The sequence below is a fragment of the Stenella coeruleoalba genome, assembly GCF_951394435.1.
Source record: "Stenella coeruleoalba genome assembly, chromosome: 10".
NCBI lineage: Eukaryota > Metazoa > Chordata > Mammalia > Artiodactyla > Delphinidae > Stenella > Stenella coeruleoalba.
In genome coordinates, this window is record NC_137156.1 from 101,504,307 (window position 1) to 101,522,406 (window position 18,100).

An 18,100-nucleotide genomic window follows, 5' to 3' on the forward strand; every position below is an offset into this window, starting at 1 on the left:
GTAACTGAAAAAAAATTCGGAACACTCAGACATTCAAAAAGCCAAATTTCAAAAGGGAAAGTTTACTCACACTGTTTAAAAAAAAAAACCCCGACAACGACTGGAAGTGGAAAATCGCTGATTATTCTAGAAATACAAATCAGAAGTATAAAGAGGCATCACCCCGCAGCAGACAGTATGGCCAGCATCAAAACGTGTACAAACATTCGATGGGGAACGAGTGTGGAGTAAAAGGCACCTTCCCGCTCGGTGAGTCGAAATGTACATTGGTAACCACCACTAGAAAGCACTGTATCCCAGTTCCTAGAAAACTAAGGAGAGAGCGACCCTATACTACTGCAGGCCCACTCCTGGGCATTACTCGGGAAAATCCATAATTCAAAAAGACACAAGCACCCCAACTTTCATTTGTGGCACTATTTAGAATCGCCAAGACACAAAAACAAATAGTCCAGCGAGTGATGAATAGAGACAGGGGAGGCCCTACGTGTATAGAAGGGGCTGTTACTCAGCCAGGAAAAAGAATGAAATAATGCCATTGGAAAGAACATGGATGGACCTGGGATGCCCAAACACTGAGTGAACACAGTCAGACAGAGGAGGACCCATAGCATATAATATCACTTATAGGAGGAATGGAAACATACATACAACTGAACTAGTTCACAAAACAGAAACAGAATCACCGACTTTCAAAATAAGCCTAGGGTTACCAAAAAACAGAGGTGGCGAGGAGATGTAAGTTAGGCGGTTCACATGAACACACACACAGTAAAATACCTATAAACATATGCATAAAACACGCACTCGACAAGGACTACTGTACAACACCAGGACCTCTACTCAACGTTCTGCAATAACCTATACGGAAAAGGAATCCAAAAAAGACTAGATGTATTATATGTTTAAATGAATCAGATTGCAGTACACCTACAGCAATCACCACACTGTAAATTACCCCTAATGCAACATAGCATAAGAATTAAACTAAAAATGAAAACAAAAGGCCAGAAATGGGCACGCTTTTCACCTCCGGCCTCGGTGATATGCGCTGGTGTCACATCCCCGCAGCCTGAGCAGCCTGCGGTCCCAAGGGTGCACTGAGGTGGAGCAGAGAGACCTGAGAACCATGTGCCTGCAGATGCAGCCCCTTAGAGCTGTCGTGTCTCTTCCTTTATGGGTGGAACCAAAACTTCAGAAGCTGGGTGGGCCTTCCTAGACCTAAAAGGAAGCCAAGTGCACCCGAACCATGGGGGATCATCTGGGCTGCAGGAGATTCAAAAAGTGACCGAGGCTCCAAGGCTGCTGGTGGTGGGGTTCCCACATCCAGCCTCCTTGCCAGGAGTCACCCCACCTACACAGCGCAGCAGCCCCAGCAGGGTGCTATAGCCAGGCTTCGGAATTTTCCGGGGCGTGAAGCTCAACGGGGGAAGAGGTAGTGACACACACGTCCTTGGGTGTTCCCTCTGGCACCTTCCCCTCTAATTCACACGCAGGAAGTTTACTCTACCTGAAGCTGTTGGTTGCCCAGGAAAGAGTTGGGCACGAGGAAATGCTGCCGCCTTGTGGACGTTTTCCGTAACAACAACTTTACACCCGGTGCTTCAGGGCACCTCATATTCACAAAGCCTGTGGGGCTTTTAATGACACGTGTTCTCAAAAGTGAGCTGATTTAGGTAACCGAAAAATAATTCCAAAAACACAGACTTTCAGGAAGCCAAATTTCAAGAGGGAAAGTTTACTCACACTGTTTAAAAAAAAAATTCACACCACGACACGATGCAGAACATCGCTCAATATTGAAGAAATGCAAACCCACCGTATAGCGAGGCATCGCCTCGCGGCATGCAAAATGGCCAGCACGAAAAAGTCTCCAAACAAGCGATGGGGGAGTGAGTGTGGAGAAAAGGGAACCTTCCCACTCGTTGAGTGGAAATGTACATTGATAACCGCCACTAGAAAGCACTGTATACCAGGTGCTAGAAAACAAAGGAGAATACAACCATATATTTCTGCTGTCCCACTCCTGTGCGTTACCCGGGAAAATCCTGAATTCAACAAGATACATGCACCCCAACGTTCATTGCCGCAGTATTTGCAATCGCAAAGGCACAAAAACTACAAAATAGTCCAGCGAGTGATGAATACATAAACAGGAGGTCCTACGTGTATACAAGGGACTGTTACTCAGCCAGGAAAAAGAATGAAATAATGCCATTAGAAGGGACATGGGTTGACCTGGGATGCCCAAACACTGAGTGAAGCCAGCCAGATAGAGGAGGACCCATAGTATATAATATCACTTATAGGAGGAATGGAAATGTACATACAACTGAACTAGTTTACAAAAGAGAAACAGACTCACCGACTTTCAAAGTAAACCTAGGGTTACCAAAAAGAAAGTGGGGTAGGAGATACAAGTTAGGCGGTTCACATGAACACATACACAGTAAAATTCCTATAAACATATATATAAAACACGCACTCGACAAGGACTACTGTACAACACCAGGACCTCTACTCAACGTTCTGCAATAACCTATACGGAAAAGGAATCTGGAAAAGAGCAGCTATATTACATGTGTAACTGAATCAGCTTGCTGTACACCTACACCAAACACCACACTGTAATTTACCCCTAACGCAACATACCATAAGAATTAAACTAAAAATGAACGCCGAAGGACAGAAGTGAGTACACTTTTCGCCTCCTGCCTCGGTGGTATGCGCTGGTGTCACATCCCCGCAGCCTCAGCAGCCTGGGGTCCCAAGGGTGCACTGAGGTGGAGCGGAGACACCTGAGGAGGGTGTGCCTGCAAATGCAGCCCCTTAAAGCTGTCGTGTCCCTTCCTTTCTGGGTGGAACTAAAATTTCAGAATCTAGGTGGGCCTTCATACAGCTAAAAGGAAGCCAAGTGCACCCAAACCCTGGTGGACCGTCTGGGCTGCAGGAGCTTCAAAAAGTGACCGAGCCTCCACGGCTGCTGGTTGGTGGGGTCCCCACATCCAGCCTCCTTGCCAGCAGTCACCCCACCTACACACCCCAGCACCACCAGCAGGTTGGTTTGGCAAGGGTTCGGAATAGTCGGGGGCCTGAATCTGAACGGGGGAAGAAGTAGTGACACACAAGCCCTTGGGTGTTGCCCCTGGCACCTTGCCCTCTAATTCACAGCCCAGTAAGATGACTCTTCCTAAAGCTTTTAGTTGCCCAGGAAGCAGAGTTGGGCACGAAGAAATGCTGCCGCCTTGTGGACGTTTAACGTAACAACAACTTTACAACCGCTGCTTCAGGGCACCTCATATTCACAAAGCCTGTGGGGATTTTAATGACACGTGTCCTCAGAAATGACCTGGGATAGGTAACCGAAAAAAATTCGAAACACACAGACTTTCAGGAAGCCAAATTTCAAAAGGGAAAGCTTACTCACACTGTTTTAAAAAAAAAAAAAAAACCCGACCACGACAGGAAGTGGAAAATCGCTGATTATTCTAGAAATGCATATCAAGAGTATAAAGTGGTATCATCTCGCAGCAGGCAGTATGGCCAGCATCAAAAACTCTACAAACAATCGATGGGGGAGTGAGTCTGGAGAAAAGGGAACCTTCCCACTCGTTGAGTGGAAATGTACATTGATAACCGCCACTAGAAAGCACCGGATCCGAGTTCCTAGAAAACTAAAGAGAGAGTGAACCTGTCCTTCTGCAGTCCCAATTCCGGGCGTTACTCGGGAAAATCCATAATTCAAAAAGACACAAGCACCCCAACTTTCATTGCGGCACTATTTACAATCGCCAAGACACAAAAACAAATAGTCCAGCGAGTGATGAATAGAGAAAGGGGAGGTCCTACGTGTATACAAGGGACTGTTACTCAGCCAGGAAAAAGAAAGAAATAATGCCACTGGAAAGAACATGGATGGACCTGGGATTCCAAAACACTGAGTGAACACAGTCAGACAGAGGAGGACCCGTAGCATATATATCACTTATAGGAGGAATGGAAACATACATACAACTGAACTAGTTCACAAAACAGAAACAGACTCACCGACTTTCAAAATAAACCTAGGGTTACTAAAAAACATAGGTGGCGAGGAGATATAAGTTAGGCGTTTCCCATGAACACATACACAGTAAAACACCTACAAACATATATATAAAACACACACTCGACAAGGACTACTGTACAACACCAGGACCTCTACTCAACGTTCTGCAATAACCTATATGGAAAAGGAATCCAAAAAACCCTAGATATATTATATGTTTAAATGAATCAGATTGCAGTACACCTACAGCAATCACCACACTGTAAATTACCCCTAATGCAACATAGCACAAGAATTAAACTAAAAATGAATACAAAAGGCCAGAAATGGGTACACTTTTCACCTCCGGCCTCGGTGATGTGCGCTGGTGTCACATCCCCACAGCCTCAGCAGCCTGGGGTCCCAAGGGTGCACTGAGGTGGAGCGGAGACACCTGAGGAGGATGTGCCTGCAAATGCAGCCCCTTAAAGCTGTCGTGTCCCTTCCTTTCTAGGTGCAACGAAAATTTCAGAATCTAGGTGGGCCTTCCTAAAGCTAAAAGGAAGCCACGTGCTCCCAAACCCTGGTGGCCTGTCTGGGCCGCAGGAGGTTCAAAAAGCGACCGAGACTCCACGGCTGCTGGTGATGGGATTCCCATATCCATCCTCCTTGCCAGGAGTCACCCCACCTATGCACCGCAGCACCCCCAGCAGGGTGGTTTAGCCAGGGTTCGGAATTTTCCGGGGCGTGAAGCTTAACAGGGAAGAGGTAGTGACACACACGCCCTTGGGTGTTCCCTCTGGCACCTTCCCCTCTAATTCACAGCCCAGTAAGATGACTCTTCCTAAAGCTTTTGGTTGCCGAGGAACCAGTTGTGGGCACTTAGAAATGCTGCCGCCTTGTGGACTTGTCCCGTAACAACAACCTTACAACCGGTGCTGCAGGCCACCTAATATTCACAAAGCCTGTGGGGCTTCTAAAAACACGTGTCCTCAGAAATGACCTGGGTTAGGTAACTGAAAAAAAATTCGGAACACTCAGACATTCAAAAAGCCAAATTTCAAAAGGGAAAGTTTACTCACACTGTTTAAAAAAAAAAACCCCGACAACGACTGGAAGTGGAAAATCGCTGATTATTCTAGAAATACAAATCAGAAGTATAAAGAGGCATCACCCCGCAGCAGACAGTATGGCCAGCATCAAAACGTGTACAAACATTCGATGGGGAACGAGTGTGGAGTAAAAGGCACCTTCCCACTCGGTGAGTCGAAATGTACATTGGTAACCACCACTAGAAAGCACTGTATCCCAGTTCCTAGAAAACTAAGGAGAGAGCGACCCTATACTACTGCAGGCCCACTCCTGGGCATTACTCGGGAAAATCCATAATTCAAAAAGACACAAGCACCCCAACTTTCATTTGTGGCACTATTTAGAATCGCCAAGACACAAAAACAAATAGTCCAGCGAGTGATGAATAGAGACAGGGGAGGCCCTACGTGTATAGAAGGGGCTGTTACTCAGCCAGGAAAAAGAATGAAATAATGCCATTGGAAAGAACATGGATGGACCTGGGATGCCCAAACACTGAGTGAACACAGTCAGACAGAGGAGGACCCATAGCATATAATATCACTTATAGGAGGAATGGAAACATACATACAACTGAACTAGTTCACAAAACAGAAACAGAATCACCGACTTTCAAAATAAGCCTAGGGTTACCAAAAAACAGAGGTGGCGAGGAGATGTAAGTTAGGCGGTTCACATGAACACACACACAGTAAAATACCTATAAACATATGCATAAAACACGCACTCGACAAGGACTACTGTACAACACCAGGACCTCTACTCAACGTTCTGCAATAACCTATACGGAAAAGGAATCCAAAAAAGACTAGATGTATTATATGTTTAAATGAATCAGATTGCAGTACACCTACAGCAATCACCACACTGTAAATTACCCCTAATGCAACATAGCATAAGAATTAAACTAAAAATGAATACAAAAGGCCAGAAATGGGCACGCTTTTCACCTCCGGCCTCGGTGATATGCGCTGGTGTCACATCCCCGCAGCCTGAGCAGCCTGCGGTCCCAAGGGTGCACTGAGGTGGAGCAGAGAGATCTGAGAACCATGTGCCTGCAGATGCAGCCCCTTAGAGCTGTCGTGTCTCTTCCTTTATGGGTGGAACCAAAACTTCAGAAGCTGGGTGGGCCTTCCTAGACCTAAAAGGAAGCCAAGTGCACCCGAACCATGGGGGATCATCTGGGCTGCAGGAGATTCAAAAAGTGACCGAGGCTCCAAGGCTGCTGGTGGTGGGGTTCCCACATCCAGCCTCCTTGCCAGGAGTCACCCCACCTACACAGCGCAGCAGCCCCAGCAGGGTGCTATAGCCAGGCTTCGGAATTTTCCGGGGCGTGAAGCTCAACGGGGGAAGAGGTAGTGACACACACGTCCTTGGGTGTTCCCTCTGGCACCTTCCCCTCTAATTCACACGCAGGAAGTTTACTCTACCTGAAGCTGTTGGTTGCCCAGGAAAGAGTTGGGCACGAGGAAATGCTGCCGCCTTGTGGACGTTTTCCGTAACAACAACTTTACACCCGGTGCTTCAGGGCACCTCATATTCACAAAGCCTGTGGGGCTTTTAATGACACGTGTTCTCAAAAGTGAGCTGATTTAGGTAACCGAAAAATAATTCCAAAAACACAGACTTTCAGGAAGCCAAATTTCAAGAGGGAAAGTTTACTCACACTGTTTAAAAAAAAAATTCACACCACGACACGATGCAGAACATCGCTCAATATTGAAGAAATGCAAACCCACCGTATAGCGAGGCATCGCCTCGCGGCATGCAAAATGGCCAGCACGACAAAGTCTCCAAACAAGCGATGGGGGAGTGAGTGTGGAGAAAAGGGAACCTTCCCACTCGTTGAGTGGAAATGTACATTGATAACCGCCACTAGAAAGCACTGTATACCAGGTGCTAGAAAACAAAGGAGAATACAACCATATATTTCTGCTGTCCCACTCCTGTGCGTTACCCGGGAGAATCCTGAATTCAACAAGATACATGCACCCCAACGTTCATTGCCGCAGTATTTGCAATCGCAAAGGCACAAAAACTACAAAATAGTCCAGCGAGTGATGAATACATAAACAGGAGGTCCTACGTGTATACAAGGGACTGTTACTCAGCCAGGAAAAAGAATGAAATAATGCCATTAGAAGGGACATGGGTTGACCTGGGATGCCCAAACACTGAGTGAAGCCAGCCAGATAGAGGAGGACCCATAGTATATAATATCACTTATAGGAGGAATGGAAATGTACATACAACTGAACTAGTTTACAAAAGAGAAACAGACTCACCGACTTTCAAAGTAAACCTAGGGTTACCAAAAAGAAAGTGGGGTAGGAGATACAAGTTAGGCGGTTCACATGAACACATACACAGTAAAATTCCTATAAACATATATATAAAACACGCACTCGACAAGGACTACTGTACAACACCAGGACCTCTACTCAACGTTCTGCAATAACCTATACGGAAAAGGAATCTGGAAAAGAGCAGCTATATTACATGTGTAACTGAATCAGCTTGCTGTACACCTACACCAAACACCACACTGTAATTTACCCCTAACGCAACATACCATAAGAATTAAACTAAAAATGAACGCCGAAGGACAGAAGTGAGTACACTTTTCGCCTCCTGCCTCGGTGATATGCGCTGGTGTCACATCCCCGCAGCCTCAGCAGCCTGGGGTCCCAAGGGTGCACTGAGGTGGAGCGGAGACACCTGAGGAGGGTGTGCCTGCAAATGCAGCCCCTTAAAGCTGTCGTGTCCCTTCCTTTCTGGGTGGAACTAAAATTTCAGAATCTAGGTGGGCCTTCATACAGCTAAAAGGAAGCCAAGTGCACCCAAACCCTGGTGGACCGTCTGGGCTGCAGGAGCTTCAAAAAGTGACCGAGCCTCCACGGCTGCTGGTTGGTGGGGTCCCCACATCCAGCCTCCTTGCCAGCAGTCACCCCACCTACACACCCCAGCACCACCAGCAGGTTGGTTTGGCAAGGGTTCGGAATAGTCGGGGGCCTGAATCTGAACGGGGGAAGAAGTAGTGACACACAAGCCCTTGGGTGTTGCCCCTGGCACCTTGCCCTCTAATTCACAGCCCAGTAAGATGACTCTTCCTAAAGCTTTTAGTTGCCCAGGAAGCAGAGTTGGGCACGAAGAAATGCTGCCGCCTTGTGGACGTTTAACGTAACAACAACTTTACAACCGCTGCTTCAGGGCACCTCATATTCACAAAGCCTGTGGGGATTTTAATGACACGTGTCCTCAGAAATGACCTGGGATAGGTAACCGAAAAAAATTCGAAACACACAGACTTTCAGGAAGCCAAATTTCAAAAGGGAAAGCTTACTCACACTGTTTTAAAAAAAAAAAAAAAAACCCGACCACGACAGGAAGTGGAAAATCGCTGATTATTCTAGAAATGCATATCAAGAGTATAAAGTGGTATCATCTCGCAGCAGGCAGTATGGCCAGCATCAAAAACTCTACAAACAATCGATGGGGGAGTGAGTCTGGAGAAAAGGGAACCTTCCCACTCGTTGAGTGGAAATGTACATTGATAACCGCCACTAGAAAGCACCGGATCCGAGTTCCTAGAAAACTAAAGAGAGAGTGAACCTGTCCTTCTGCAGTCCCAATTCCGGGCGTTACTCGGGAAAATCCATAATTCAAAAAGACACAAGCACCCCAACTTTCATTGCGGCACTATTTACAATCGCCAAGACACAAAAACAAATAGTCCAGCGAGTGATGAATAGAGAAAGGGGAGGTCCTACGTGTATACAAGGGACTGTTACTCAGCCAGGAAAAAGAAAGAAATAATGCCACTGGAAAGAACATGGATGGACCTGGGATTCCAAAACACTGAGTGAACACAGTCAGACAGAGGAGGACCCGTAGCATATATATCACTTATAGGAGGAATGGAAACATACATACAACTGAACTAGTTCACAAAACAGAAACAGACTCACCGACTTTCAAAATAAACCTAGGGTTACTAAAAAACATAGGTGGCGAGGAGATATAAGTTAGGCGTTTCCCATGAACACATACACAGTAAAACACCTACAAACATATATATAAAACACACACTCGACAAGGACTACTGTACAACACCAGGACCTCTACTCAACGTTCTGCAATAACCTATATGGAAAAGGAATCCAAAAAACCCTAGATATATTATATGTTTAAATGAATCAGATTGCAGTACACCTACAGCAATCACCACACTGTAAATTACCCCTAATGCAACATAGCACAAGAATTAAACTAAAAATGAATACAAAAGGCCAGAAATGGGTACACTTTTCACCTCCGGCCTCGGTGATGTGCGCTGGTGTCACATCCCCACAGCCTCAGCAGCCTGGGGTCCCAAGGGTGCACTGAGGTGGAGCGGAGACACCTGAGGAGGATGTGCCTGCAAATGCAGCCCCTTAAAGCTGTCGTGTCCCTTCCTTTCTAGGTGCAACGAAAATTTCAGAATCTAGGTGGGCCTTCCTAAAGCTAAAAGGAAGCCACGTGCTCCCAAACCCTGGTGGCCTGTCTGGGCCGCAGGAGGTTCAAAAAGCGACCGAGACTCCACGGCTGCTGGTGATGGGATTCCCATATCCATCCTCCTTGCCAGGAGTCACCCCACCTATGCACCGCAGCACCCCCAGCAGGGTGGTTTAGCCAGGGTTCGGAATTTTCCGGGGCGTGAAGCTTAACAGGGAAGAGGTAGTGACACACACGCCCTTGGGTGTTCCCTCTGGCACCTTCCCCTCTAATTCACAGCCCAGTAAGATGACTCTTCCTAAAGCTTTTGGTTGCCGAGGAACCAGTTGTGGGCACTTAGAAATGCTGCCGCCTTGTGGACTTGTCCCGTAACAACAACCTTACAACCGGTGCTGCAGGCCACCTAATATTCACAAAGCCTGTGGGGCTTCTAAAAACACGTGTCCTCAGAAATGACCTGGGTTAGGTAACTGAAAAAAAATTCGGAACACTCAGACATTCAAAAAGCCAAATTTCAAAAGGGAAAGTTTACTCACACTGTTTAAAAAAAAAAACCCCGACAACGACTGGAAGTGGAAAATCGCTGATTATTCTAGAAATACAAATCAGAAGTATAAAGAGGCATCACCCCGCAGCAGACAGTATGGCCAGCATCAAAACGTGTACAAACATTCGATGGGGAACGAGTGTGGAGTAAAAGGCACCTTCCCGCTCGGTGAGTCGAAATGTACATTGGTAACCACCACTAGAAAGCACTGTATCCCAGTTCCTAGAAAACTAAGGAGAGAGCGACCCTATACTACTGCAGGCCCACTCCTGGGCATTACTCGGGAAAATCCATAATTCAAAAAGACACAAGCACCCCAACTTTCATTTGTGGCACTATTTAGAATCGCCAAGACACAAAAACAAATAGTCCAGCGAGTGATGAATAGAGAAAGGGGAGGCCCTACGTGTATAGAAGGGGCCGTTACTCAGCCAGGAAAAAGAATGAAATAATGCCATTGGAAAGAACATGGATGGACCTGGGATGCCCAAACACTGAGTGAACACAGTCAGACAGAGGAGGACCCATAGCATATAATATCACTTATAGGAGGAATGGAAACATACATACAACTGAACTAGTTCACAAAACAGAAACAGAATCACCGACTTTCAAAATAAGCCTAGGGTTACCAAAAAACAGAGGTGGCGAGGAGATGTAAGTTAGGCGGTTCACATGAACACACACACAGTAAAATACCTATAAACATATGCATAAAACACGCACTCGACAAGGACTACTGTACAACACCAGGACCTCTACTCAACGTTCTGCAATAACCTATACGGAAAAGGAATCCAAAAAACACTAGATGTATTATATGTTTAAATGAATCAGATTGCAGTACACCTACAGCAATCACCACACTGTAAATTACCCCTAATGCAACATAGCATAAGAATTAAACTAAAAATGAATACAAAAGGCCAGAAATGGGCACGCTTTTCACCTCCGGCCTCGGTGATATGCGCTGGTGTCACATCCCCGCAGCCTGAGCAGCCTGCGGTCCCAAGGGTGCACTGAGGTGGAGCAGAGAGACCTGAGAACCATGTGCCTGCAGATGCAGCCCCTTAGAGCTGTCGTGTCTCTTCCTTTATGGGTGGAACCAAAACTTCAGAAGCTGGGTGGGCCTTCCTAGACCTAAAAGGAAGCCAAGTGCACCCGAACCATGGGGGATCATCTGGGCTGCAGGAGATTCAAAAAGTGACCGAGCCTCCAAGGCTGCTGGTGGTGGGGTTCCCACATCCAGCCTCCTTGCCAGGAGTCACCCCACCTACACAGCGCAGCAGCCCCAGCAGGGTGCTATAGCCAGGCTTCGGAATTTTCCGGGGCGTGAAGCTCAACGGGGGAAGAGGTAGTGACACACACGTCCTTGGGTGTTCCCTCTGGCACCTTCCCCTCTAATTCACACCCAGGAAGTTTACTCTACCTGAAGCTCTTGGTTGCCCAGGAAAGAGTTGGGCACGAGGAAATGCTGCCGCCTTGTGGACGTTTTCCGTAACAACAACTTTACACCCGGTGCTTCAGGGCACCTCATATTCACAAAGCCTGTGGGGCTTTTAATGACACGTGTTCTCAAAAGTGAGCTGATTTAGGTAACCGAAAAATAATTCCAAAAACACAGACTTTCAGGAAGCCAAATTTCAAGAGGGAAAGTTTACTCACACTGTTTAAAAAAAAAATTCACACCACGACACGATGCAGAACATCGCTCAATATTGAAGAAATGCAAACCCACCGTATAGCGAGGCATCGCCTCGCGGCATGCAAAATGGCCAGCACGACAAAGTCTCCAAACAAGCGATGGGGGAGTGAGTGTGGAGAAAAGGGAACCTTCCCACTCGTTGAGTGGAAATGTACATTGATAACCGCCACTAGAAAGCACTGTATACCAGTTGCTAGAAAACAAAGGAGAATACAACCATATATTTCTGCTGTCCCACTCCTGTGCGTTACCCGGGAGAATCCTGAATTCAACAAGATACATGCACCCCAACGTTCATTGCCGCAGTATTTGCAATCGCAAAGGCACAAAAACTACAAAATAGTCCAGCGAGTGATGAATACATAAACAGGAGGTCCTACGTGTATACAAGGGACTGTTACTCAGCCAGGAAAAAGAATGAAATAATGCCATTAGAAGGGACATGGGTTGACCTGGGATGCCCAAACACTGAGTGAAGCCAGCCAGATAGAGGAGGACCCATAGTATATAATATCACTTATAGGAGGAATGGAAATGTACATACAACTGAACTAGTTTACAAAAGAGAAACAGACTCACCGACTTTCAAAGTAAACCTAGGGTTACCAAAAAGAAAGTGGGGTAGGAGATACAAGTTAGGCGGTTCACATGAACACATACACAGTAAAATTCCTATAAACATATATATAAAACACGCACTCGACAAGGACTACTGTACAACACCAGGACCTCTACTCAACGTTCTGCAATAACCTATACGGAAAAGGAATCTGGAAAAGAGCAGCTATATTACATGTGTAACTGAATCAGCTTGCTGTACACCTACACCAAACACCACACTGTAATTTACCCCTAACGCAACATACCATAAGAATTAAACTAAAAATGAACGCCGAAGGACAGAAGTGAGTACACTTTTCGCCTCCTGCCTCGGTGATATGCGCTGGTGTCACATCCCCGCAGCCTCAGCAGCCTGGGGTCCCAAGGGTGCACTGAGGTGGAGCGGAGACACCTGAGGAGGGTGTGCCTGCAAATGCAGCCCCTTAAAGCTGTCGTGTCCCTTCCTTTCTGGGTGGAACTAAAATTTCAGAATCTAGGTGGGCCTTCATACAGCTAAAAGGAAGCCACGTGCACCCAAACCCTGGTGGACCGTCTGGGCTGCAGGAGCTTCAAAAAGTGACCGAGCCTCCACGGCTGCTGGTTGGTGGGGTCCCCACATCCAGCCTCCTTGCCAGCAGTCACCCCACCTACACACCCCAGCACCACCAGCAGGTTGGTTTGGCAAGGGTTCGGAATAGTCGGGGGCCTGAATCTGAACGGGGGAAGAAGTAGTGACACACAAGCCCCTGGGTGTTGCCCCTGGCACCTTGCCCTCTAATTCACAGCCCAGTAAGATGACTCTTCCTAAAGCTTTTAGTTGCCCAGGAAGCAGAGTTGGGCACGAAGAAATGCTGCCGCCTTGTGGACGTTTAACGTAACAACAACTTTACAACCGCTGCTTCAGGGCACCTCATATTCACAAAGTCTGTGGGGATTTTAATGACACGTGTCCTCAGAAATGACCTGGGATAGGTAACTGAAAAAAAATTCGAAACACACAGACTTTCAGGAAGCCAAATTTCAAAAGGGAAAGCTTACTCACACTGTTTTAAAAAAAAAAAAAAAACCCGACCACGACAGGAAGTGGAAAATCGCTGATTATTCTAGAAATGCATATCAAGAGTATAAAGTGGTATCATCTCGCAGCAGGCAGTATGGCCAGCATCAAAAACTCTACAAACAATCGATGGGGGAGTGAGTCTGGAGAAAAGGGAACCTTCCCACTCGTTGAGTGGAAATGTACATTGATAACCGCCACTAGAAAGCACCGGATCCGAGTTCCTAGAAAACTAAAGAGAGAGTGAACCTGTCCTTCTGCAGTCCCAATTCCGGGCGTTACTCGGGAAAATCCATAATTCAAAAAGACACAAGCACCCCAACTTTCATTGCGGCACTATTTACAATCGCCAAGACACAAAAACAAATAGTCCAGCGAGTGATGAATAGAGAAAGGGGAGGTCCTACGTGTATACAAGGGACTGTTACTCAGCCAGGAAAAAGAAAGAAATAATGCCACTGGAAAGAACATGGATGGACCTGGGATTCCAAAACACTGAGTGAACACAGTCAGACAGAGGAGGACCCGTAGCATATATATCACTTATAGGAGGAATGGAAACATACATACAACTGAACTAGTTCACAAAACAGAAACAGACTCACCGACTTTCAAAATAAGCCTAGGGTTACCAAAAAACAGAGGTGGCGAGGAGATATAAGTTAGGCGGTTCACATGAACACACACACAGTAAAATACCTATAAACATATGCATAAAACACGCACTCGACAAGGACTACTGTACAACACCAGGACCTCTACTCAACGTTCTGCAATAACCTATATGGAAAAGGAATCCAAAAAACACTAGATATATTATATGTTTAAATGAATCAGATTGCAGTACACCTACAGCAATCACCACACTGTAAATTACCCCTAATGCAACATAGCATAAGAATTAAACTAAAAATGAATACAAAAGGCCAGAAATGGGCACGCTTTTCACCTCCGGCCTCGGTGATATGCGCTGGTGTCACATCCCCGCAGCCTGAGCAGCCTGCGTTCCCAAGGGTGCACTGAGGTGGAGCAGAGAGACCTGAGAACCATGTGCCTGCAAATGCAGCCCCTTAGAGCTGTCGTGTCTCTTCCTTTATGGGTGGAACCAAAACTTCAGAAGCTGGGTGGGCCTTCCTAGACCTAAAAGGAAGCCAAGTGCACCCGAACCATGGGGGATCATCTGGGCTGCAGGAGATTCAAAAAGTGACCGAGGCTCCAAGGCTGCTGGTGGTGGGGTTCCCACATCCAGCCTCCTTGCCAGGAGTCACCCCACCTACACAGCGCAGCAGCCCCAGCAGGGTGCTATAGCCAGGCTTCGGAATTTTCCGGGGCGTGAAGCTCAACGGGGGAAGAGGTAGTGACACACACGTCCTTGGGTGTTCCCTCTGGCACCTTCCCCTCTAATTCACACCCAGGAAGTTTACTCTACCTGAAGCTCTTGGTTGCCCAGGAAAGAGTTGGGCACGAGGAAATGCTGCCGCCTTGTGGACGTTTTCCGTAACAACAACTTTACACCCGGTGCTTCAGGGCACCTCATATTCACAAAGCCTGTGGGGCTTTTAATGACACGTGTTCTCAAAAGTGAGCTGATTTAGGTAACCGAAAAATAATTCCAAAAACACAGACTTTCAGGAAGCCAAATTTCAAGAGGGAAAGTTTACTCACACTGTTTAAAAAAAAATTCACACCACGACACGATGCAGAACATCGCTCAATATTGAAGAAATGCAAACCCACCGTATAGCGAGGCATCGCCTCGCGGCATGCAAAATGGCCAGCACGAAAAAGTCTCCAAACAAGCGATGGGGGAGTGAGTGTGGAGAAAAGGGAACCTTCCCACTCGTTGAGTGGAAATGTACATTGATAACCGCCACTAGAAAGCACTGTATACCAGTTGCTAGAAAACAAAGGAGAATACAACCATATATTTCTGCTGTCCCACTCCTGTGCGTTACCCGGGAAAATCCTGAATTCAACAAGATACATGCACCCCAACGTTCATTGCCGCAGTATTTGCAATCGCAAAGGCACAAAAACTACAAAATAGTCCAGCGAGTGATGAATACATAAACAGGAGGTCCTACGTGTATACAAGGGACTGTTACTCAGCCAGGAAAAAGAATGAAATAATGCCATTAGAAGGGACATGGGTTGACCTGGGATGCCCAAACACTGAGTGAAGCCAGCCAGATAGAGGAGGACCCATAGTATATAATATCACTTATAGGAGGAATGGAAATGTACATACAACTGAACTAGTTTACAAAAGAGAAACAGACTCACCGACTTTCAAAATAAACCTAGGGTTACCAAAAAGAAAGTGGGGTAGGAGATACAAGTTAGGCGGTTCACATGAACACATACACAGTAAAATTCCTATAAACATATATATAAAACACGCACTCGACAAGGACTACTGTACAACACGGGGACCTCTAGTCAACGTTCTGCAATAATCTATATGGAAAAGGAATCCAAAAAAGAGTAGCTATGTTACATGTGTAACTGAACCAGCTTGCTGTTTACCTACACCAAACACCACAATGTAAATTACACCTAATGCAACGTACCATAAGAATTAAACTAAAAATGAAAGCAAAAGGAAAGGAATGGGTACCCTTTTCGCATCCTGCCTCGGTGATATGCACTGGTGTCACATCCCCGCAGCCTCAGCAGCCTGGAGTCCCAAGGGTGCACTGAGGTGGAGCGGAGACACCTGAGGAGGGTGTGCCTGCAAATGCAGCCCCTTAAAGCTGTCGTGTCCCTTCCTTTCTGGGTGGAACCAAAATTTCAGAATCTAGGTGGGCCTTCATACAGATAAAAAGAAGCAGAGTGCACCCAAACCATGGGGGATCATCTGGGTTGCAGGAGACTCAAAAAGGTACCGAGCCTCCACGGTTGCTGGTGGTGAGGTTCCCGCATCCAGCCTCCTTGCCAGGAGTCACCCCACCTACACACCGCAGCACCCCCAGCAGGGTTGTTTAGCCAGGGTTCGGAATTTTCCGGGGCGAGAATCTTAACGGGGAAGAGGTAGTGACACACAAGCCCTTGGGTGTTGCCCCTGGCACCTTTCCCTCTAATTCACACCCAGTAAGATGACTCTACCTAAAGCTTTTGGTTGCCCAGGAAAAAGAGTTGGGCACGAAGAAATGCTGCCGCCTTGTGGACTTGTCCTGTAACAACAACCTTACAACTGGTGCTGCAGGCCACCTAATATTCACAAAGCCTGTGGGGCTTTTAAAAACACGTGTCCTCATAAATGACCTGGGTTAGGTAACCGAAAAAAATTCGGAACACTCAGACATTCAAAAAGCCAAATTTCAAAAGGGAAAGTTTACTCACACTGTTTTAAAAAAAAACCCCGACAACGACTGGAAGTTGAAAATCGCTGATTATTCTAGAAATACAAATCACACGTATAAAGAGGCATCACCCCGCAGCAGACAGTATGGCCAGCATCAAATCGTGTACAAACAATCGATGGGGAATGAGTGTGGAGTAAAACGCACCTTCCCACTGAATTTTGGTTTCCAGGAAAGAGTTGGGCACGAAGAAATGCTGCCGCCTTGTGGACGTTTTCCGTAACAACAACTTCACACCCGGTGCTTCAGGGCACCTCATATTCACAAAGCCTGTGGGGCTTTTAATGACACGTGTTCTCAAAAGTGATCCGAGATAGGTAACCGAAAAATAATTCCAAAAACACAGACTATCAAGAAGCCAAATAGGGAAAGTTTACTAACACTGTTTAAAAAAAAAATTCACACCACGACACGATGCAGAACATCGCTCCGTATCGGAGAAATGCAAACCGAACGTATAGCGCGGCATCGCCTCACGGCATGCAAAATGGCCAGCACGAAAAAGTCTCCAAACAATCGATGGAGGAGTGAGTCTGGAGAAAAGGGAACCTTCCCACTCGTTGAGTGGAAATGTACACTGTTAACCGCCCCTAGAAAGCACTGTATCCGAGTTCCTAGAAAACTAAAGAGAGAGTGAACCTATCCTTCTGCAGTCCCAATTCCGGGCGTTACTCGGGAAAATCCATAATTCAAAAAGACACAAGCACCCCAACTTTCATTGCGGCACTATTTACAATCGCCAAGACACAAAAACAAATAGTCCAGCGAGTGATGAATAGAGAAAGGGGAGGTCCTACGTGTATACAAGGGACTGTTACTCAGCCAGGAAAAAGAAAGAAATAATGCCACTGGAAAGAACATGGATGGACCCGGGATTCCAAAACACTGAGTGAACACAGTCAGACAGAGGAGGACCCGTAGCATATATATCACTTATAGGAGGAAGGGAAACATACATACAACTGAACTAGTTTACAAAACAGAAACAGAATCACCGACTTTCAAAATAAGCCTAGGGTTACTAAAAAACATAGGTGGTGAGGAGATATAAGTTAGGCGGTTCACATGAACACATACACAGTAAAATACCTATAAACATATGCATAAAACACGCACTCGACAAGGACTACTGTACAACACGAGGACCTCTAGTCAACGTTCTGCAATAACCTATATGGAAAAGGAATCCAAAAAACACTAGATATATTATATGTTT